This window comes from Rhinolophus ferrumequinum, chromosome 17, assembly GCF_004115265.2.
Source record: "Rhinolophus ferrumequinum isolate MPI-CBG mRhiFer1 chromosome 17, mRhiFer1_v1.p, whole genome shotgun sequence".
Lineage (NCBI taxonomy): Eukaryota > Metazoa > Chordata > Mammalia > Chiroptera > Rhinolophidae > Rhinolophus > Rhinolophus ferrumequinum.
Window position 1 is genome coordinate 53,006,736 of NC_046300.1, and position 23,251 is coordinate 53,029,986.

At 41.9% G+C, this 23,251-nt stretch overlaps 1 long non-coding RNA gene across 1 annotated transcript in view; it reads left to right on the plus strand.

Moving 5' to 3' along the window:
• LOC117036894 (uncharacterized) overlaps nucleotides 1–23,251 on the plus strand; it is a 28,592-nt gene that overhangs the window by 3,268 nt on the left and 2,073 nt on the right. The window contains exons 3-6 of the long non-coding RNA XR_004425455.1: nucleotides 3,572–3,664; nucleotides 20,147–20,233; nucleotides 20,811–20,958; nucleotides 21,976–22,083. This is a non-coding gene — a long non-coding RNA (uncharacterized LOC117036894). The remainder of the gene's footprint in view (nucleotides 1–3,571; nucleotides 3,665–20,146; nucleotides 20,234–20,810; nucleotides 20,959–21,975; nucleotides 22,084–23,251) is intronic.

Here is a 23,251-nt window from a genome sequence, read left to right on the forward strand (position 1 = left end):
GTATTCACATTGTTGTTCAACCTCCAGAACGTCTTCATTTTCCCAAAGGGAAACTCTATATCCCACTTATAAGCAAAATATCTCTTAAAATTTTTGCATATTTCTTTCCAATATATTCATATGCACTTAAGTTTTATATTTCATTTTTAATTTAAAATATATTTTTGAATAGGAGATTCATCTAATTGTAGGGGGAAAAAATCAAGTAGTACAGAGAGGTGTAATCACCCTTCCCTTCGCTGAACCTCATTACCCTGCTTCTTCCCTCTGCCATAGCAACCAGTATGACTCACTTCTGCGTATTTACAGGGAAGGGCTATTTGTGTATAAGCATACGAGTATATGTCTGTGTTTCTCTTTCTTTACCTGAATCTTAGCTTTTTAAGAATATTTTTTCAAATAAGCATAGTAAAATTGTGCATGCACACACACACAGAGCTCTGTGAGTTTTGAAGCTGGTATAGGTTTGGGTAATGATAACCATAATCAGGATACATGATGGTTCTATGACCCCCAAAACTCCCTCCTGCTCTCCTTGTAAAGCTACACTCTCTACTCCTAATCTCTGACAACCACTTATCTGTGTTTCTGTTGCCATATTATTGCCTTTTCCAGAATGTCAAATAAATGAAATCATGCAGTATGTAACTTTTTGAGATTGCCTTCTTTCATTCAAAATGCCTTTGAGATTCATCCAACTTGTCATATATATCGCGAGTTTATTTGTTTTTAGTGCTGGGTAGTATTCTGTTGTATGCATGTACCACAGTTTGTTTATCCATTTACCTGCTGAAGGACAGTTGAGCTGTTTCCAGTTTTTTGGCAATGATGAATAGAGCTAATATAAAAAATTTTGTACAGAGTTTTGTGTGAAAATTGTTTTCAGTTCTCTATGGTGTGGGATTGGAATTGGTGGGTCATGTGATAAGTGTATATTTAACTTTTTTTTTAAAGATTTTTATTGGGGAATATTGGGGAACAGAGTGTTTCTCCAGGGTCCATCAGCTCCAAGTCGTTGTCCTTCGATCTAGTTGTGGAGGGCGCAGCTCAGCTCCAAGTCCAGTCGCTGTTTTCAATCTTAGTTGCAGGGGGCACAGCCCACCATTCCATGTGGGAATTGAACCAGCAACTGTGTTGTTGAGAGCTCGCTCTCTAACCAACTGAACCATCCAGCCACCCTAAATATTTTTAACTTTTAAGAAACTGCCAAACTGTTTTCTGGAGTGGCTGTACCATTTTGTGTTCGCGCCAACAATGGATGAGAGTTCCAGTTGCTCCACATCCTCACCAATACTTGGTGTTGTCATTTATTTGTTCTTGTTTTTTGCCTTTCTAATAGGTGTATAGGGATATCTCATCATGGTTTTGATTTGCATTTCTCTAATGGCCAGTGATGTTGAGCATTTCTTCATGTGCTTATTCGCTATTCACATGTCATCTTTGATGAAAAGTCTGTTTAAACCTTTTGCTCATTTTTTTTGTTGTGTTGTTTGTTTTCTTAAAGTTGAGTTATCTTTGTATTCTAGATAGTCCTATGTTGAATATGTGATTTGCAAATATTTTCTTCCCGTCTGTGGCATATCTTTCCATTCTCTTAACAGTATCTTTTGCAGTGAAAAAGGTTTAAATTTTGATGAAATTCAAGTTGTTGTATTTTTCTTTTATAGATCACGTTTTGGTGTCATACCTAAAACTCTGACTAATACCAGGTTGCAAAGTTTTTCTTTGATGTTTTCTTCTAAAGTTTTATAGTTTTACATTTAGATCTATGGTCAATTTTGAGTTAATTTTTGTATAAGAGGTGAGGTTTAGGTCTGGGGTTATTTTGCATATGGATGTGCAATTGTTTCAACATCATTTGGTGAAAAGACCATCTTTTCTCCATTGAATTGCCTTTGCATCTTTATGCAAAAGTCAGTTGTTTGTTTCCAGTGGGTCTGTTTGTGGACTCTATTCTGTTTCATGGATCTGTGTGTTTATCCCTTCTTCAATATTGTACTCTTAATTAGTGTAGATGTATAGTAGTTTTTATTGTTTTTAGGGGGGGGGTTATTTATTTATTTATTTATATTAGTTTCAGTTGTACAAAACAACACAATGATTAGACATTTATGACCTTCACAGAGTGATAATCCCCCAAGTCTACTACCCCTCTGACATCATACATATGAAAATCTGACAATTAGATTCGTGAACTCATCCTAGAAAAAGTGCTACATACCTCACTGCTGAATATCACTACAGTCACCTTCGAAGTACTCCCCTTGGGAAGCTATGCACCGACGCCAGCGCCTACTCCGCCTTTCAAAGCAATTTGGAACTCTTTTTCTGGAATGGCCATCAGAGCTGTCATCGTATTACCCTTGATGTCCTGAATGTCATCAAAATGTCTTCCTTTCAATATTTCCTTTATCTTCGGGTAAAGAAAGAAGTCACTGGGGGCCAGATCAGGTGAGTAGGGAGGGTGTACCAATACAGTGATTTGTTTACTGGATAAAAACTCCCTCACAGACAGTGCCATGTGAGCTGGTGTATTGTCGTGATGCAAGAGCCAGGAATTGTTGGCGAAAAGTTCAGGTCGTCTAACTTTTGATTAACTGTCCAGTTGGTATAAATTCATAATGAATAATCCCTCTGATATCAAAAAAAGTTAGCAACATTGTTGAAACAAGTTTGCAAACTTAATTGTCAGACCTCATAGCTATTATACCATTGACTATATTCCGTATGTTGTACTTTACATCCTGTGAACATGTGTGTGTATATATATATATATATATACATATATATATGTTATATATTCAGTATTATTTTATATTAGTTTCAGGTGTACAGGGCAGTGGTTAGGCACTTATATAATCTATGAAGTGGTTTTCCCCCATAAGTCCAGTACCCATCAGACACCCTACATACGTAGTCTTTACATAGTTGATTATGTTCCCCATACTGTATTTCATATCCCCATGACTATTTGGTGACTACCAATTTGTACTTTCTAATCCCTTCACCTTCTCCCCCATCCCCCAACCCCTCTCCCATCTAGCACTATATAGTAGTTTTTAAAATCAAGTAGTGTGAGTCCTCTGACATCACTCTTCTTTTTCAAAATTGTTTTACATTCAGCTTATCTACATCTTTTTAAAAAATCTCCATAGAATTTTGATTGGAATCATGTTGAATATGTAGAACATTTGGGGAAGAACTGCTGTCCTAACTATATCAAAACTATATCAAATCTTCCAATCCATAAACACAGTCCTCTTTGATTTCTTTCATTGGCATTTTGTAGTTTCAGCAAAGAGATCTTGCATATTTTATTAGATTTATACCTAAGTATTTATGCCCTTTTTAGGCTATTGTAAATGTTATTTTTTTTTATTTCAGTTTTCAAATGTTTACTGCTAGTATATATAGAACTACAATTGAATTTCAGGTGTTGACATTATGTCCTAAAACCTATTTCTAGAAGCTTTTTTGTAGACTCCATGGGATTGTCTACATAGATTATTACATTGTTTGTGAAAGAGACAATTTTACTTCTTGTCTAATATGTCTGTCTTTCTTTTTCTAGCCCTCTAGTACCAATATTGAATAGGAGTGGTGAGAATGGACATGCTTGCCTTGTTCCCCATCTTAGAAAAAGCATTCAGTCTTTCATCAGTACGTAAGTGTCATGTTTCTTTTAAATTTTTTGTAGATGTCTTTCTTCAGGCTAAGGAAGTTCCCTCTGTTCCTAGCTTGCAGAGTCTTTTTATCACGAATTTTGTCAAATGCTTCTTCTACATCAATTTATATGATCATTTGATTTTTCTTCCTTAGTTTCTTAACATTGTGGATTGCGTTGATTGATTGTCATATATTGAACTGACATTGCATTCCTAGTATATACCCTCCTTGGTTATAGTGAGCTATAGATATACACACACACACACATATATATCGCTGGATTTGACTTGATAATATTTTGTTGAGATTTATGTCGGTGTTCATGAAAGATAATTGGTCTATGTTTTCTTTTATTATCTTGTCTGGTTTGGATATCAGGGTAATGTTGCCCTCAAAATGAGTTGGGAAGTGTTCCTTCCTCTCCTGTTTTCTAAGAGAGATTGTGTGAATTGGTTTTATTTCCTCTTTAAATGTTTGGTAGAATTTGTAACTGTAACCATTTGGAGATTTCTTTTTCAGGGAGTTTTTAAATACAAATTTTGTTTCTTTAATAAATATAGGATTATGCAGGTTATTTATTTATTCTTGGGCAAATTGTGGTTGGTATTTTTCAAGGAATAGGTCCATTTCATCTAAGTTGCCATATTTTTATGTGTTGAATTGTTCATAAGATTCATGTTTAAAGACTGTGAGGTATATAGTGATATCCTCTTTTCCATTCCTGAAATTAGTAACCTATGTCTTTTCTTTCTATTTCTTTGTCAGTCTGACTAGAGAATGCTGATATTTAAAATGTTCACAGGTAATCCAGAAGGTTAGGTTCAGGTTGCAAGTTTCAACCTGCCTGCTGTGGGCTGTGATTCCAAACTCAGCTCAGTTTTTTTTTTTTTTTTTAAAGTACTAATATATATTATTATGGCATAAAGTAGTATTTTATACATTAACTCAATTTTACAGTAAAAAAATTTTGTATACAATTGTAAAGAAACCACTGCACAAATAACTCCAATGTAAAATCGTGTTGTATTTCAAAAGTTCATTGAGTTGTTTGATACATAAATTGGAAAATATTTTCTCAGTAGAAAATAGTAAAAATGATAACATTTCCCAGACTAGCCCAACAAGCCTATTTAAATTGAGAAATAGCTGAATTATACATTTATAAATACGGTCTGAATTCTGGGATCCAGGAGAAGCTTTAACTTCAGTTATTGAAGCAGTGGTTTTCCTTAAAATTAAGTTGCGTGAAGGGAAACATCCAACCTCAATTTTGAAAGCATTTGCAGTTCCATATGTGCGCCCCGCAGTGGTCAGTCCGGGACCTGGGCCGTGTGCTACCCTGTAGCTCAGTTGGCTAAGCCTTTGATGTGCTCCTTAGGGTCTGATCTGGAGGGTAAGCTCTGGGGTGAGCCTGGGAGTTTATACACAGCTTTCTGGGATGTCTCTGTTGATCTCCCCCAATACTTTCTGATGCACTCAAGCCTCCCTTCTCAGTCCTCCAGCCAGAAAGCTAGGTATATTAGTTTGCTACGGCCACCATAACAAAATACCACAAACTGGGTAGCTTAAACAACAGAAATTTATTTTTTTCTCATTTCTGGAGGCTGGAAGTCCAAGACCCAGGTGCCTGCAGGGTTGGTTTCTCCTGAGGCTTCTCTCCTTGCCTTCTTGCTCTGTCATTACTGTCTTTCTTCTGTGCGTGCACATGTCTGTGTCCTCTCCCCTCTTCTTATAAGGACACCAGTCACATTGGAGTAGGGCCCACCCTAACGATCTCATTTGACCTTAATTACCTCTTATAAGGCCCTGTCTACAAATGTAGTCATATTCTGAGGTACTGAGGGTTAGGACTTCGACATACGGATTTGAGGGGGGACTTCAGTTTCCCTGCTCTGTTGTGCACTTCCCACTACTGTGTCTGCCTCTGGGACCAAGGGAGGACAGGGAGAGAAACAAAGCAATGGGATTCTTTCCATGCTCTCGGAATCATAACTCCTCTGGTTAGAGACAAATTTCCGCTCCCTCAGAGTTGTAAATGTCTGCCCACACGCTGCTGGCTGCTGCCCCCAATGGCAAGGTATTGCCTACAGGCTGGGGCAGGGGAGAACAGGAAAAACAAAAACAAAAACCTAAATGGAGTACACCCCCCCACACATACACTCCTCAGATCAGAAAGACAGGGCTTCTCTTGTCTTTCTGTCTGGACTTGATGAACACTTCTGGGTTTTGAGCAGCTGGGCAATACTGAAGGAAAAGAATTGTGAACTCCCCACGAGTTTGGCAGACCTTCGGATTCTGGTCTCTTTCACAAATTCACCTGCTACCATTTGCTTTTCAGCATCCTTAGCTAGCTACACCATGCATTCTGAAAGTATTTATGATTGCAGTCAGCATGATAGGTAGGCTGGAGTATGTTTATTCTATTTTCACTGAACTCAGAACCCCATACTTTGGCTTAAATGTTAGCATTTAAGACACGCACAATGCCTCATGCTTTGTTTTTTCATTAGAGATACATCTTGTAGGACTTTGCATATCAGTGAAAGTAGACTTCCTTCATTTGTCTTCACAGCTGTATAGTATTTTTGAGTGTGGCTGTATCATAATTTATGTAACTGACACCCCATTATATTATGCCCTAGGCTTCTAGTCTTTATTATTACAAAGATGGTACAATGGAATGCCTTGTCCATATGTCTTTGCACAGGTATGAAAATACATCGAAATAATTTCTAGAGGAAGATTTTTAAAATCAAATCAACTATGTGCACTTTAAATTGTGTTCAGTATTGTCACATTGATTTCCAAATTTACTTTCCCACACTCAATGTCTGAAAGTGCCTAGTTCACCATACCCTTGCCAATATAGTTCCTGTGCACGTTTCTCTTTTGAGATCTGTATTACAGCTCCACTGGCAGGAACAGGCATCCCAGCTTTGCACTTACTAGCTGGACGACTTTGAGCTCATTACTAGTGGCGTTTATATCTCAGCTCTCTCATCTGTTAAATCGGTGTCTTTGTCTGTTTGGGCTGCTATCACAAAATACCATAGACTGGATTGCTTATAAACAACAGAAATTTATTTCTTAAAGTTTTGGAGTTTGGAAAGTCCAAGATCTAGGTGCCAGAAGATTTAGTATCTGGTGAGAGCTAATGTAGAAAGGGTGAGGGAGACCTCTGGGGTCTCTCTCTCTTTTTACTTTCATTAGCATTTATTTGATGCTGAATTTACTCTTAGACCATAAGTTTTTGTGTCTTCATTTCCTTCTGGGATGTCATTTTCTTCGGGAACCTCCTCTGATGGTTTGGGAGCAATCTGCTCAGGGAGGGTCATCTACCTCAGGGCGGCACGGGGCTCACATACGGGTTAATCTGCTCGTGAGCTCTGTACGCTCCGCGCTGCATCTCGGGAGCTTTGTTCACCTGGCTGTGCTCCAGGACCAGAGAGTCTGCACCTAAACCCTTAGGTTCAGCAGCACTTTGTGCTTTTTAAGCATGTGCAGCAAAACTTCTGCACTCTTTTTGGGTCACCGACCCTGTGTCCAGCCCCACTGTTTGGCCTGGGCACACCTCCCAACTCCACCGTTGTGATAACGGAACAGCACACATTGCTTCTGTGACGTGACATCCTTTAGATGGTTGGTGGCTTTTTGGATATGCATACCCTTGATGGCCTGGGCAGTTTCACGAGTGTTCTTAAAGTGAACACGTAGACTTGAATCTCACGATTTACGTGATTTTGTGGGGTTCTCTGGGTCAAGTGAATAGGGAACGATTTTCAGAGGTCACCTCAGGCCACTTACGGGAAGAGTCTGGGGTTTCTTTTTTAAGAATACTTACTAATCACTTCCCAAAGGCCCCACCTCCAAATACCATCAGATTAGGGATTAGCTTTCACCATATGGATTTTGGAGGCACAAAACATTTAGTCTATTGCAATCGAGGTAATAGCAGTGCCTACTTCATAAAACTGTTATGAGGGTTAAATGAGTTAATGTTTGTAAAGCTGCTTAGGAAAGTGTCTGCCACATAGTGTCATATAAATGTTAATTAATTTTTTTATAATAAATTAAGGTCTTCCAAGAGGAATTCACCAGAAGGGCAAGGCTCAAGCCAGGGAGCAATGCCTACCTTGTAGAGGGATTGAGGTGATAAGTTAAATGCAGTAATGTATTTAAAACATCTTGTGCAGTGCATGCTGCACAGTAAATGCTCAGTAAATGCCAACCATTGTTATTATTAGGGTTTCCCTGGTCTTTGTCGCGGGCACTTCCATAGCGACTGGCTATGAACTGACGCCCAGAACGAATGGGTCCAGGTCCACTGACATCCTGTGGAAAGGGCCTCTTCTCCTCCAGGGACAGTTGCACATGAGCAGGGTCAAGTTCGAGGGAGCAGCCTCCAGGAAGTGGAGCAGCACATGTGGCTTTAAGGAACCTGCTCTCACTGGTGTCCAGTGTGGCAGTAACAGAGACCAGGCAGCTGAAAAACAGCGCCCTTGAGGGGCAGCCGAGTTCTCCAATTCTCTCTCCACAGGACTGGAGTCAGTCTCTGGATTCATAGACAGTTGGCAGGAAGGCCTGAGACTCCAGAGGAGCATTGATGGTGGTTAACAGAGTAGGTGGTGACTCGGCTAGTTTATCTAGAAAAGTGAGAGATGGAGACTTATGGCCCTTGGCTAGGAAAAGGGTTAGTCTGGCCAAATATAATTCAGTATGTGGTAAAAACCAAGTAGAGATTCTAACTAGGTCTCTAAGTAAATTAATTTAAAATCTTTATCATATCATATATGTAATGTAATATGCACATATAACGTATGTAACATGTAGTATACATGTTATATATACATTTGTATGCATAGAGAGAAAAAGAGACATAGTTAGCATACTATTTCTAACTACTTGGTTTTTACCACATACTGAATAGTATTTTACATTTATGTTGTCTGATAACACATATATTACATGTTAACATCTGTATATATTATATTAATATGTGTATATTATATCACATATATATTATGAATTACATATATTATGTAAGTGTTTAGAGACCTAGTTGGTATCTTTATTTGGTTTCTACCACATACTGAATTATATTTTATATTTATGTTATAATCCTGATATCAGAAAATAGTGAGACTTATTACAAGACAATCTGTGGGAAAAGGTGGGTATTTGGAGACATGAAGCAGTTTTCTCGGAGCAGCCCGGAAGGGTTAAGTGCCAGGCTGCCCAGGGCCTCTTCACTGCTCATTGGTCTGCTTCTCACAGGCTGGTCTGGAGGCCCTGCCACTTAGCTGCAGGGTGTGATTATGGCTCCTGCTCTGGGCCTGCCAGCAGGAGCCTTGGAGAACGTGAGAGTGCTGTGGGAAAATGGAAGAGGGCCGGATTGGGAAAAGGCCCAGACGCCAGGCCTGTCTGGGGACCCCTTGGTACCTGGCTGCCTCTGAGTCAGTGAGCTTTTTGGAGCCCGGTCCTCTGCTCTAGCAACAGCCCTGTCTTGTCTGTGCCGCCTCCTCAGGGTGAAATCAAAGGCGATGAGTTGACTGTGGAACTAAAGAGCAAGTGAAGGGAAATCTGAGAATAACCAGAGTTAGCATTTACTGAGTAGGTGCTCTCCGTGCTTGGCACAGTGCCAGGTATTTTACCGATGGCTTTTCATTTAATTTGATCCTCCCTCACAATTCCTCTCAAAGGTGATTATTATTACTAATAAATTTATTTGGATAGATGATATATACACAATACAAAATCCAAAGGGTATAAAGATTTTACTATGAAATGTGCGTTTCTAACCAAATAATAAGGCAAATTAACAGAGGTAAAAATGGAAATATGGCAAATGACAAGCTCAGTGGAATCTAAGTGGTGAGTAGGTGGGAATTCATTGCACTATTCATCCAACTTTCCTGTATGTTTGAAAGCTTTTCATAATAAATTTTGGGTGTAGGAAAAGAGTCTCCTTTCCATCCCCGTCACCCTTATGACATTCTCCTTCTAGGAGGTGAGCACGGTTATTCGTTTCCTGCTTCTCCTTCCAGAGATACTCCGATTTTATAAGCGTGTATACATGCATGCACTCGCATGCACTAACACTCGTCCATCACTTTATTTCTGGTTCCGCACTGATAGAATTTAGTTTCTGGAAGCTTTAGAAGCGTAGCTGTTTCGGAAAGGACATCCAGGTGAATCCCAACTGACCCTGTCCCTGGTGTCGTGTCGGTTTTGTTCCCGAAGCTCACCCCTAGAGGGCGCTCGCCCCACTTGACTGGCTGCAGCAAACAGCAGAAGGCGCAGAACCCACTGTTAGGGCCGGCACCATGTGACTCATGAAAAACCACGAGGCCTCCAAAAGTATAAATACTTCTGTTCTTTGGCCTTAACCACGTTTTTTGTGGGTTGCAAAACTCAGACTCAAAGCTTACATTTTGGCTTCGCACCAGCAAAGGCTGAAAGAAGGAAAGGTTGCCCAGAAATCTTCACCCACACGCAGTACCGTGAACTTTCAGAGGATGGCTAAAACTCATTTCCGGGCATAAGAGATGCTTCTTAGCATCCCAAACATTTTGTTGCTGGTTACTTGACTAGATTTAACAACAACAACAAAAATTTTGGTGGGGGAGGGGAACAGGACTTTATTGGGGAACAGTGTGTACTTCCAGGACTTTTTTCCAAATCAAGTTGTTATCCTTTCAGTCTTAGTTGTGAAGGACACAGCTGAGCTCCAGGTCCAGTTGCCATGGCTAGTTGCAGGGGGCGTAGCCGACCATCCCTTGTGAGACTGGAGGAATTGAACCGGATACCTTGTGGTTGAGAGCACACTAGCCCATGTGGGAATCGAACCGGCAGCCTTCAGAGTTAGGAGCATAGATAGAACTCTAACCATCTGAGCCACTGGGCTGGCCCCCCCCCCCAATTTTTTTTTACTGGAGAAAATTCATTTTGTTTAATATATTAGAGCCCATTTATAACACTGGGGCTGGAAGATGTTTCTGAATTAATACCAAGCTTATTCTATGTGTAGTTGTTATTTTTAGGGAGACAAAATTTTACTACATTATCTCTGGATCTGTGTAAAAATGAGCTGTATTATAATAGTAAATGTATAACAAAAATGTTTAAACTAACACCAATAAATAAATGACTAGTTTAAATTAATCAAGTAGAAATGTTTTATTAACATTGAATGTGTACAGTAACTTGAAGTACAGTAAAGTTTTTGGCATTAAGAATGTGTGTGTAAATATCTATTTTCAGAAATAAGTTTTTCAGAAAAAATTTACATATTGCTTAATATATAAAAATACATAAAAGCATAAATATAGATTATAGCATAGTTGTTAAGAAAACCAGTTTTGCTGCTTCAAGGAATTTGTACTTCATAATCCTAAATGCAATGGGTAAAATGATTTGTGTAAGATGATTCATGTAACGATAATAATAACACTTTGCAATAGCAAAAAATTGTAAATAACCTAAATATTCATCGGTAAGGGTCTGGATTAAAAAGTATATGTACAGCCATGAAATGGAATGTTAAGAAGCTATAAAAGGAATAAAGAAGCTTTCTGTATATGAAAGGTATATCCATCTTTTCACCTTACTAGAATTTCTACAGAATGGTTATGAAAGGAAATTTGAGAAATCAGGTGATACTTTCAACCCCAATTTTTAAATTTTTTTCTAACTTGCTATTTTTAAATACTTATATATTCACGGGACGTTGCCAAGATAGTACAGAGAGGTCCCTTGTATCCTTCATCCAGTTTTCCTTACTAGTTACAGCTCAGGGAACTATAAAGTACAATATCAAAACTAGGAAACTGACATTGGTACAATGGATGTGTTTGCTGTTTTATCACCTGTACAGCACTGCATAACCAGCACTGCAGTCAAGAGAGAGAACTGTTCTATCACCACGAAGATCTCCCTTGTGCTGCCCTATTCTAGTCACACCTGCCCTTCCTCCCACTATTCCTACCCCTGGCAACCACTAATCAGCTCTTCAGCTCTATAATTTTGTCATTTTGAGAATACTGTATAAATGGAATCATAGAGCATGAGATTGGTTTTTTCCACTTAGCATGATGCCTTTGCGATCCATCTAAGTTGTTGCCTGTATCAGTTGTTCCTTTTTATTGTTGGATAGTATTCCATGATATGCATGTACCACAGTTTACTTAATCATTTACCTATTGTAGGACACTTTGGTTGTTTCCAGTTTGAGGCTATTACAAGTAAGGCTCCAATGAACCATCATGTCTTTGTGTGGACATAAGTTTTCATTCCTCTGGGATAAATGCCCAGGACTGTGATTGCTGGGTTGTAGGATAAGTGTATGCTTAGTTTTTAAAGAACTTGCCAAAGTCTTTTCCAGAATGCTGTACCATTTTACATTCCCAACCGCAGTTTTATTTTTATACAAAATGTAATTGACTACTGTTAGCACAATGGCACTAGGCCAAACGCACATGAGCATTTGAGACACTTTTAATTTCTAGAGAAAATAAATGTAATATACATGAGATGAAGAAAAATAAAGAGGTCAAGACTAATCTCTTTGCTTAGTCCCATCTTTATGTCTTAGGGTTTCAGAATGCTTCTGCTCTCACCATCTTGCTAATCTTTTGTTGGAAAGCTACAACACATTGCACAGGCCACTCGGGTATACCCCTGCCCTCTGACTCCTGATTGTATTCTGTCCCAAGGCTCCCCATGAAGCTTGGGCTCATCCTGGAATGTTCTACCCCCAATAATAGTCATTTAGAGACCTTAGAGTGTCATTTCAGAGCCATCCCTTCCCAGCAACCTCTGTACCTAAACACCCGCCCCCAGAACTAAGCAGCCATTTAAAACTGTGTTGAATATGTCTGTCCATTCCTTCCTCTCCTCCCAACGCACACCCAGTTTTAGTCGTTAAGGTAGAGGGATGAGGTCACACTCCCCTGTGTTAGGAGTGCAGACTCCATGGTCATGGTCGTGCTGCCCTACCTGGTGTCCTTGGATGAGTGACAACTCCTGACCTAAATTTCCTCCCATGTACACTTGAGGTGTACAGTCCCAGCAAACAGGACCGTCCAGTTATTCTGCAGATAATTATGGGCCAGCTGAGGCTACAGCAGTGAGCGAAGAGGAGGCCCTGCCCTCAGGGAGTGCAACTGAAAGAGAAAACTTAAGTACAGAGTTCAGCCGGCCTTGGCATGCAGTGGGCCTCTGAGAAGCATTAGTTATTGTATTAGTATAGTCAAGCTCAGTGCTTGTTTATGGACTTGAATGGATGATGAACCCAGTGTTACACGTTTGGTCTAGTATATTCTTATTCATTGTAATCAGACATTAATTACCATTAATTGTCAGCCGTGTTGGTCTCATCCCACTGCTACAGTCAGATCAATTGCTGACCAAGATCACTCCATTTTGTGCTTAAAACTTAGGATTATTCTGAATTTAATATCTTGAATGTCAAATTCAGTGTCTCTTGCTGTAAACATACAACTGAAGAAATAGTCTTCATACAAACTTGCAAAAAGGTCCCCTACAGTGTGTTTGAAAGTTCATATGTTATCAAAAGGTGCCCACAACAATAAAGAACAATTTTCATTGTTTGTAAAAGGTGACACATTTCATAAATACTTAATCAGAAATACAAAATTTAGCAGGGGGAAAAAGCCTGCAGAGGAAAATAATTTCTTAAATCTGTAAAAATGAAAAAAACAAAACAAAAACGAATAGGGCAGTCGAATGAATGCAAAAAACTGAAAAGAGGTGTGAATTTTAGGCACAGTATTCATTATGCAAATTGGTCACTGAGTGCACTGGTCGCCAGGTAAATATATCTTTAGGATATGTGGCTCTGGTCAGAATAGTCTGGTCCGGAGGCAAAACCAACATGGAGGAGATGGGCAGGTTGGCTATTACAGTGCGGCTGGATGGAAATGTCCTGTTGGCTTAGCTTAGGTCATAGCCCTGCTTCCAGGAAGTAGGGATAAGGATTTGGGGCCTTTCTGACTTCCATACGAGAAGTTGGGGCCCTGTTCCCCACTATGACCCACACAACCACGGAGGCCTCTAAATGGTCACCAACAACAGTTGATTATAGTGAATGAACAGACAGAGTCAGGCAGCATGGACTCCAGTCACAGTTGATCGACCATCCAGCCATGTGACTTTGCACAACTTCCCTCGTTTCTCCTGCTCCTGAGTTTACTCATGCATAAAATGACAGAGCAGATTTAGATGGTGGCTGCAGTCCCTGTAAGCTCTAAGATTTCCTGAGATTTCACTGCTGTCAGAGCTCCTCCCAAATTTTGACCTTTTCAAGTGACTCCAGGATTGAATGGAGAGGAGTACCATGTTTTTCTTAGGCTCTTGAAGACAGCCAAGACTTTTGCTATAGCAAAGGTTAATGTTCTGTGTCTCAGAGATCCATTTCCCCAGGCTCTCAGAATGTAAATGTTAAGGTGATGAAAACAGTGAAATCTAAGCTCTGGTTCATTTGAGTCAGAGCTGCTCACCCTTCAGGCTGTAGCCCTGGAGCAGAGGCCCTCTGCTGTGGCCTGAAGCTTCATAAACTTAGGTTTAGGCTGTCAGCGTTGATTGATTGATTGCCACATAAAACCCAGCATATTTATTTGGAAAATAGTAGTTTCAAAATGATAGAGATTTGGTAGTTCAATTTGCTTCTGGAAAAGAGCTGACATTCACAGTGGGGGTGGGGGGGAAGGAAAGCTGGGGGCTGATAGTGAAACCTGAACTGGCCTCTCCCCACCTGAAAGGGCAGAGAGAGTCAGATGTTTGCACAGAAGGCTGTGTTGTCACATCCACCAATTCACAAACCATATGCCATAACCAATTTCAACGGGAAAGGTGTTGCAACATAAGAGTTTTAATTGCTAAACCCTAGCTACATATCCAAATCTCTGGATTTACTAAGAATTGGGTGTGGAAGGCTGTGAAAGGTGGCAGTTTTCTGCCAGCGTGTTTATGTTCTTCCTGTTCCTTGTTTGCTTCCTTGTTGGCACCCAGGCCCAGGCCAAAGGCCTCTGGACCATTGTGACCAGCGTGCTCTCGTCCAGGTGATGGGCCTGGAGCGGCGACCACACGTTTACCTTCTTTTCTATTCTTTGCTATAGAATCTGTGAACCTTGTATTCACCCTAGTCTCCTGGGAACAAGCAACTTTGAATTCTTGCCATAGCCGGTATGAATCTCAGTCCATGACTCAGGTGGACCAGAAAGAAGTTTCATTCCTAGAAGTCCACTCTGAGTGCAGGGCTGGTGTACACCCTCTAACTGCAGTCTTTCCTGGGCACATGCTCCGCACCTACTTCTCAGCCACACACACTGCATTTCACACAGGTCTGGGAGTTTGAGCGAGGCCAGGGTGGGGAGGGATGATTCTGGCGCTGGATCATCAGTCACACCGTTGCAGAGGGATCTGTTGGCCCCCCCATGTGGCCCCCAGTGGCTCTAGGGTCCTCTGCTGCATGCCTGCCATATGGGGCCCCGGGGAATCCTTCTGAGGTTGTCGCAGGGCCTGGTTGCACCACCTTCCACAGGGTTCCAGATTCTAGACAGTATTCCCAAATCAGCTCCCTTCTTGAATGGGAGGAAGGAGGAAAGGAAACTATAGGAAGAACCAAGAGAGTGGACTTACAACCTCCGGCGTAATCCGGGCCGGCAGCCAGCCTTTCCTTTTGCTCCAGTTCTATATCTCTACATGGGAGAGTAGAGGCAACTACTTTTTTAAAAGGAATAATAAAATGATAACAAGTAATATTCTCTAATATCTGTTGAATACAATATGAACCTGGCATTATCTGATTTCATCAGCACAATTGCCTTTTGAACTAAATAATATTATTTCCATTTTACAGATCAGAAAACTGAGGATCAGTGAGATAAGAACTTGCTCAAGGTCACACAGCAAGTAGAGGGAGAGCTGAGATTTGAATCTCAGCCTTCCTGACACTAGAGTCCAAATCCTTATTTATAAGCAGCGTTCAACTGCATTTTAGATGCTTTAAAAAAAAAAAAAAAAAGCCAGACCTGTTAGCTTAGAGTGGCATTTAAAAATTCTATTTTTATGGAGTTTGTACTACAATCTGGCCTTTCTCTCAGTGGGATTATAAAACAGCACCCAGCAGTTATTCCCACTGCCAGGCCCATATTACGAGCTCAATAAATATTTGTTGACTGATTGATTGTACATCTCACGAGCAATTTTGCATTTTCACATACGTTTTGTCTGGTTCAAATGTGGCAGGAAAAGTGAGAGGTTGCTGGCGGCTTTGTCTTTTCTAAAAAAATAAGGAAAAACCCTTCTAGTTCTGTTTTAAAAATGCCTACTAAAACTCCTTCAACTCTTTCTTCTTTTTGGCTTCCTAGCTCCCATCCAGACTCACTTAGGATGGGAAGTCCTGCAGGATTTTGGCAAGACACCTAGCTTTTAAATCCCGGCTTTGACATTTGCTGTTTGTGTGACTTGGGCTCATCACATACTTTTCTGAATCTCTACAAACATCCATAAAACGGGAGCGATAATAAAACCTACCTCAGGGGTACTGTACATAGTAGGCATGCAGTGTTTATTTCCTATCTCTGTTAATTAAATCAATCTCATTGGAATATTCTATTAGTTTGAACTTTAAACTTAAGGCCCTTCTGAAAACTCTTTGAGGAAAGGATACCATCCTTTGGATGGATTTAAGAATTTGTTTTTCCCAATACAGCTTAAAGACACTGTAGCATATTTTCAATTGCAAGGAAGATAAAATGCTGACCCAAACTGGCATAAATAAGAAAACACAGTATTCAGAGGTATGAGAGTTTTTCAGTGGTTCTCTGGTGGTGGTGAAGACCCAGGTCTTCCAGCTCTTTCTCATCTTCCTCTTGAGGAAGCTGTATCTACTCACCGTCAGAGGTTTACTAGAGCAGCAGATCAGGGCATCATGTCCAGACCCAGCAATACCCAGAGGTAGGACAGGGGCCTTTTGTTCCAGTGTCCTCCTCTTAGGAGCCAGGGAAGCTTTCCCAGAAACCCCCTATCAGATATATCCTCACATTTCAATGGGCAGAGCTGAGTCACATGCTGGAGTCAAGGGATGACTAAGATGGAATTAAACCAGTTAGGATTTATCTCTGAGCTGGGGATGTGGTGACCACTTCCTAAGTCACGTGGGGGAAGATGGGTCCTTGAATTAATCGAGGATCCGTTAGCAAGGAAAAACAGGGAGGATTGTTGTGATTACCTTCTCTCCACCCTGTTAGTGAGGGACAGATTCGCACCCTTGAATTATGGAGATGACCAAAGGACACTTGACACTGGACAGATCAACAGCGATAGTTTATTAGTCACCTGTACTCAGCCTGAGGACATCATGAACCACGCAGAGCCATGCGAGAGCTGCACTTGGGAACAGAGTGTTTATAGTATCAAAAGAGTGAGGTGCCCTTTAGTGCCTGCAGGAGGATGGTAATTCCCAACAATCTGGCAGGAACTGAAGTCCACTTCAGAGGAATAAGAAGGAACTGTGCCTGGTCCCTGCGACAAGAAAGTTGTTTGTCTAGGGGACCGTATTCACAGGAGCATAATGGGAGGAGAACTGATGGTCAGGCCATTTGAGGACCTCCCAGTTTTCTCAGATGTCAATGTAGCACATATTACTGGACTTTCATTTTATGTCTTATATGACAGCGATGGACGTGAGTTGTGTGGACATACAACAGATGACCACCCATCTGAGCAATCCTTCCTGCTCTCCATCATCCAGCCATCCATCCGTCCGTTTGTCCGTCCATCCATCCATGCATCCTCTATACCTTCTACAGGAGTGAGGCAGCCTAAATATTCTGCTACACCTCTGGTTGGACCCAAGCTCGTAGTTTGTGAGTGGTCGTCATTCAGATCAGCCCTTCTAGTCCTGTCACCAGCTCTTCACCTTTCTCAACCCTGTACTAGTCAGTAGGGTCAGCTTTTTGACCCTGGAATATGCTATTTTCTGTTCTGCCCTTGCTAGAACCATCCTCCCCTCTTCTCTGCCTGTCTAAATTCCACCCTCGCTTGAGCCAAATTCCTCATCATCCAAACACACCTTCTCTCTCTTCCCTGAATTCTGGTTCTTCTTGTCTGCCTAGAACCTTTGTGGCAACGTGCAAGCACACAAATAACCACATACTCTTGTGTGTCACTGCGCTCAAATCATTCAATTCCTTCAGAAAATATTTCTGAAGTAAATACGAAAAGCAGTTTGACTAGACTCTTTAGATGAACATGCATCTAGCACATAGAAGGTCCTCTGTAAAAAATTGTTGACATGGTCAATAAAATACCTGAATGGCCTTGAAATTCTGAATAGTGTTTTTAAAAGGCTACATACTTATTGATATGCAGAGAATTTCAGGGCTCACAGAAATAATTTCTCTATCTTAATCTACACCACTATTTTACTGGCTTCACTCATTTGCACACACCCTTATAATTTTTGTATTATCTGTGCACTATCTATGTTGTACTAGCATACTTCTTAAATTGATTAGTTTCAAAACCTATTCTTGATCTAAGCAATGTTATCTGTGGCATCAGATAATATTATCTGTGGCTTGATGTGCTAATTATTTTCACGTATCTTAGAAAAAACACAAAAATAAGGTATCAAATATTTGTCTACCAGCCATCTAAAGTTATTTTATGTACCACACTTGGGACACTCTAATGTGGCCATATTCATTTTTACATATTTTATGATTGAAAAAACCAATCACAACATAAAAGAGTACTATTGTATGTTCACTCTCGTATGCTTTTACTTATATGAACATTTTAGTAAAGACAAAACTCTGAAGACAGAAAGCAGATCAGTGATTCCCTGGGGCTAGGGATGGAAGAGGGGCTTGGTGTTGAGCAGACACTAGGGAACTTTTTGGAGTGATGGAAATATTTTAAAACTGGATGGTAGTGATGATTGCATAACTGTATGATTTCAGGAAAATTCATCAAATTTTACATTTAATATGGATACATTTTATGGTTTGTAAGTTATATCTCAGAGAAGAAGGAGGAGGAGGAGGAGGAGAAATGAAAACAGAAACCATCAGCCGGGAGGGAGATGAGGGAGCTTCTGCAGTCCAGGAGATGTTCTGTTTCTTGATGTGAATGTTGGTTACAAGGTTGTGTTCACTTTGTGAAAACGCATCAAGCCGTTCATTTACGCTTTGTGCACATTTCTCTATGAACGTGATACCCCAGTAAGAAAATATACTAAAAAAAATAAAATAAAATCTGCCAAGATGGGGACCCAAGTAATAAAAAAATTATTACTTTCCTGTTTATTATTTTGTGTAACTATATTACCCTACCAACTTAGTTTCACAGTGTTAGGGGATTAGGTTTTGTGTGTCAATACCGAAAGGGTTATAAGAAGCTATATTTAGCTAATCACGCAAGTGCTATCAGAATGTCAGTGGACATTGTTCCTTAATTATTCATAGCAATCATCAACGTGGACAATATTCAACTTGCATCTAAAATAAATGGATGTTTTAAGAGGCCTTGGTGGAACAATCAAATCATCAGTCTCAAAAAGTTTCCTCTCTCAGCCAGGTTCTCCTGCTGCCTGCCAGTTTCAATTCTATATTTATCTTTCAAATCAGCAGTATAGCAATTAGTTATTATAACAGGAGCTACCAATTTATTGTGTGCCGACTTCATGCCAGGCACTGTATTATCAGAGTTTTTCATACTTTTTAAAAATGTAATTGGGGAATATTGGGAAATAGTGTGTTTTTCCAGGAAGTCAAGTCATTGTTTTTTCAATCTAGTTGTGGAGAGCGCCGCTCACTGGCCCATGTTGGAATCGAGCTGGCGACCTTGGTGTTATGATCACCATGCTCCAACCACTGAGCCAACTGGCTGCCCACCGGCGGCTCAGCTCCAAGCTCAAGCCGTTGTTTCCAATCTAGTTGTGGAGGTCCATGTGGGAATCAAACCAGCAACCTTGTTGTTAAGAGCTCATGCTCTAATCAACTGAGCCATCCGGCCACCCCAAGTTTTTCATGCTTTAATTGCCTCATTTCATTGTCACAACAACCCTGCCAAGGTATTGTTTTATTCCGTTTTGCAGTTGAGGAAACTGAGGCTGAGGGCTCCTGAGTGGGTCCAAGCCCCCATTGCTGGTGAGGGACAGAGCCAGAAAGCAAACTGGAATCCAACCCAGTGTGCTTTGCTGTGGTTTGGGACCTGACATCAGTAACAGGAAATAAGTGACATGTGTAACAGATTCTGAATCCTGAAACATGGCTCTTCATGAGGTTACTATAGTTACTTCTCTACATGATGCTCTCGTTATTTTGCCGGGATAACAATGGATCCACTGTTAGCCACTGAGAAGTTGAACCCCCACCATCATCACAAAACCCAAGGGACATTATAATAGGTTTAAAATAGAATTCCTGCCTTTTAATCATATCTTTTATTTCAGAAGCCCCTGGAACCTTAACAGATCCCATACTATGGCAGCTTTACAAATGTTATTTACGCCCGTGTAAAACATAGGAGCTCACTAAAGGTAATACAACCATATTTCAGACTGAGACCTTGACCAAGTGATGCATTTGGGTAGGGGGCGGGGCATTGCATAGGTGGTCACTCACTAGGTTGAGGGAGAAGGTGGATATCCAGGCAGGAAGACGTGTAGAAAAAGAGACCTTGGATATGTTAGGAAGGAGAGGTCATAGGACCCGGGAGACCCACCTGGGAGGGACAGGACAGAAGAGGCAGGAGGTGTGCTGTCTTTGAAAGTGAATTTGGCTCTTGCTCAACTAGCAAACACATGCAGAGAAAGTGGTTTGGATTAGGAATGGGGCGTAAGGACAACCAAGGACTAAAATGTGTTATTGACAAGCATTTACAGCACTGAGCTGTCAGGAAGGATGAGAACGCAGAATCTGGAGTTGTCTTGCCTTCTGCATGCCAGCTGGCCGTGCTATGGCCAGGCAGCTTTTTTTATTCCTTCTTGACATATAAGGATTCTCGAGGCCCGGGGCTTCTCAGATGTGGCACACTGAGACCCTCAGGGGACTAAAGCCAGAAGCCAGAGTTGCCGATCTCTGGTCTAAGGTCAGATCCATTCTCTCTAATTACAGAGTCACAATGGTGAAGGGGATGGTGACATCCAAGGATGACCACAGGGCCTCTTTCTCAGCTCTGGTGAGAACCAGATTCTCCCCCACTGGTTCTGTAGCTCCCAGCAGAGTTCTGGAAGCTGAAGAAAGAGAAGATCAGAAATAATAGGTAATTACAAACCTTGTAAAAAGGAAAAATACCCTTGTCAAACATACCAAAGCGTCTCCATGGCTGGAAGTGGGGGAGGTACTGGAAACTGCTGCTGCAAGGGTCCCTTGTGCCAGAGGCTGGGGTAAATGTGCAGAGGGATTGGGGCCAGCCCCGGTGGGGATGAGGGGAGACTCCCCCAGGATGGGGGAGACTGGTTAGAAATGCATTTCCCAGTCAGGGCAGCCAGTGAGTAAAAGGCTAAGGAACGCCTTTTACCAGCCTTAAGAGAACCTCTGCTAGTGAAACCAGTGGACCAGGACCAAAGGGGACTGAGGGAGGAAGGGAGAAGCGCACAGGCAGAGAAGGGGAAGAACCCACCACCAAGACGGGCAGAGTGGAGCGAGTTTCTCCCCTGGCCAGTTCCTCCAGTGTTCAGAATACTCAGAGGGAAGGAATTATCTTGGGTCCAGATAATCCATGCAGTCAGCTGCTTTAGGGTCTCTTGCCTCCTGGAGTCCCTAGGGACCATCCCCAACTTGGGAGGTAATTAGATGGCCTCAGGTGGGCAGAATGCAGGTTCAGCCCCCAGGTGACCTGCTCAAACTTTGGTAGCTCTCTGGGCAGTGGAGCAGCAGCCCCCAACTTTTGGGGGCACCTCCCCACCTAGGGGATCCTCACAGCCTCTTTCTAGTCTAGGCTGAGGCCTGCCTGCTCTCCCACCCTGCTCCCCATAGGGCCTCCTATTTGAATATTCAAGAGGCTGTTTTGGAAAAACCCCTAAAGGGACTGTTTTTTACTTTTTTCAATCTTGCTCTACCAATCATAAGACTCCCTGAGACTGGGGGGACCTGGTGGGGGGTGCTCAGTGACAGAAGCCAGACAGGACAGGGAGGCTGGATGGGAAAGGGGGCTCCTCACTGTGGATAATCAGCCAAGAGATTCAGTTTGTGGGCTGTGTTTCATTTGCTGGTTCCTTTTTTCATCTTGTTTACTGTGTTTATTCCGTCTTTGGTGATCTTTCATTTCTCCACTCAGGAACCTTACTAACCATTTCCTGTGGCCAGGATTGTCCCAGGTGAAAAGAGATACTCTGCATGAAGACTTGAGACAGTCTTCTCCGTCAAGGAGGCCACATTCTAGTTGGTAACAGACAATTTCAAAACACAGTGAGCGTTCATGCTGAGCTGGGGCAAGCAGGGGAGTGGTTTGGGAGCCTGGGGCTGAGGGGTGAACAGACCTAATGGCGGGGGTGGGGAGAGGAAGGCGAAAGAGGCCAGGGAGATCTCCTAGAGGAGAGGGAACTGGTGTTGGTTCCTGCGAGGGTTGCCAGATAAAATACAGGATGCTTTTATTTAGTGCAATATTTGTGACATACTTAAAATAAAAACATTATTCATTGTTTATCTGAAATTCAAATTTAACTGAGCATTCTGTCTTTTCATTTCCTAAACCTGGTAACCTTAGTTCCTGATGAATATACAGGATTTAGTTGAGTAAATAGGGGGCAGGAGGGACGAGCATCCCTGTAGGGGAAACAGCATGTGCAGAGACCTGGAGATGAGGGATCCCATGCTTCATTTAAGGCACCGAACATTGTGCAGTGGCTGGAGGATGGGGTGCAAGGGGGAATGCAGGGAGTGGAGAGAATGCACCAAACTCTCCCCTAATTGTCGAGTACGTGCTGAGTGCCAGGCTCATTGTGAAGTTCTAGGCTGCTGCCGTGAGCCAGGCAGACACAGCACTGCTCTGAGGGAGCGCACAGTTCGGCTGGGAAGCAGTGAGGTAAGGAGAGAAGGACAAGGCACTATGGAAGTTCTACTTGGGGGACATCAGCCGGGCTGAGCGGTCGGGAAAGGCCTCTCTGAGGAGGTGGCCATATGCAGGAGGATGAGGATACAGGCATGCCAAGGGCTGGGGGAATGTTCCAGGCTAAGGGAACAGCATAACAGAGGCCGTGAAGTGAAAAATTTTGCAGTGAGTCCTAGACACCAAAAGATGGCCAGAGGGGTTGGGGTCCCGACAGAGAGAAGAGGGTCCAAGGAGGAGGCCAGAGAAGTGGGCAGGGGCCTGGTCCCCCCAGAGGGAATTTGGGCTGGATCCTAAAGGCAATGGGAGCCATTGAAGGAGTTTAAAGCAGGCAGGGTGACACAACGACTTTGTGTACTTAAAGGTGACTAAGGCTGGAGAGAGGAGGGCGGATGGGGAGTGTTGGGGCAGAGAGAATGAGGGACCTCAGGATGGACGGCCATGTTAGTGGCTTGGCCCGGTGAGACAGTGGTGGAGACGGAGAGAGGGAGATGGATCCGAGCTG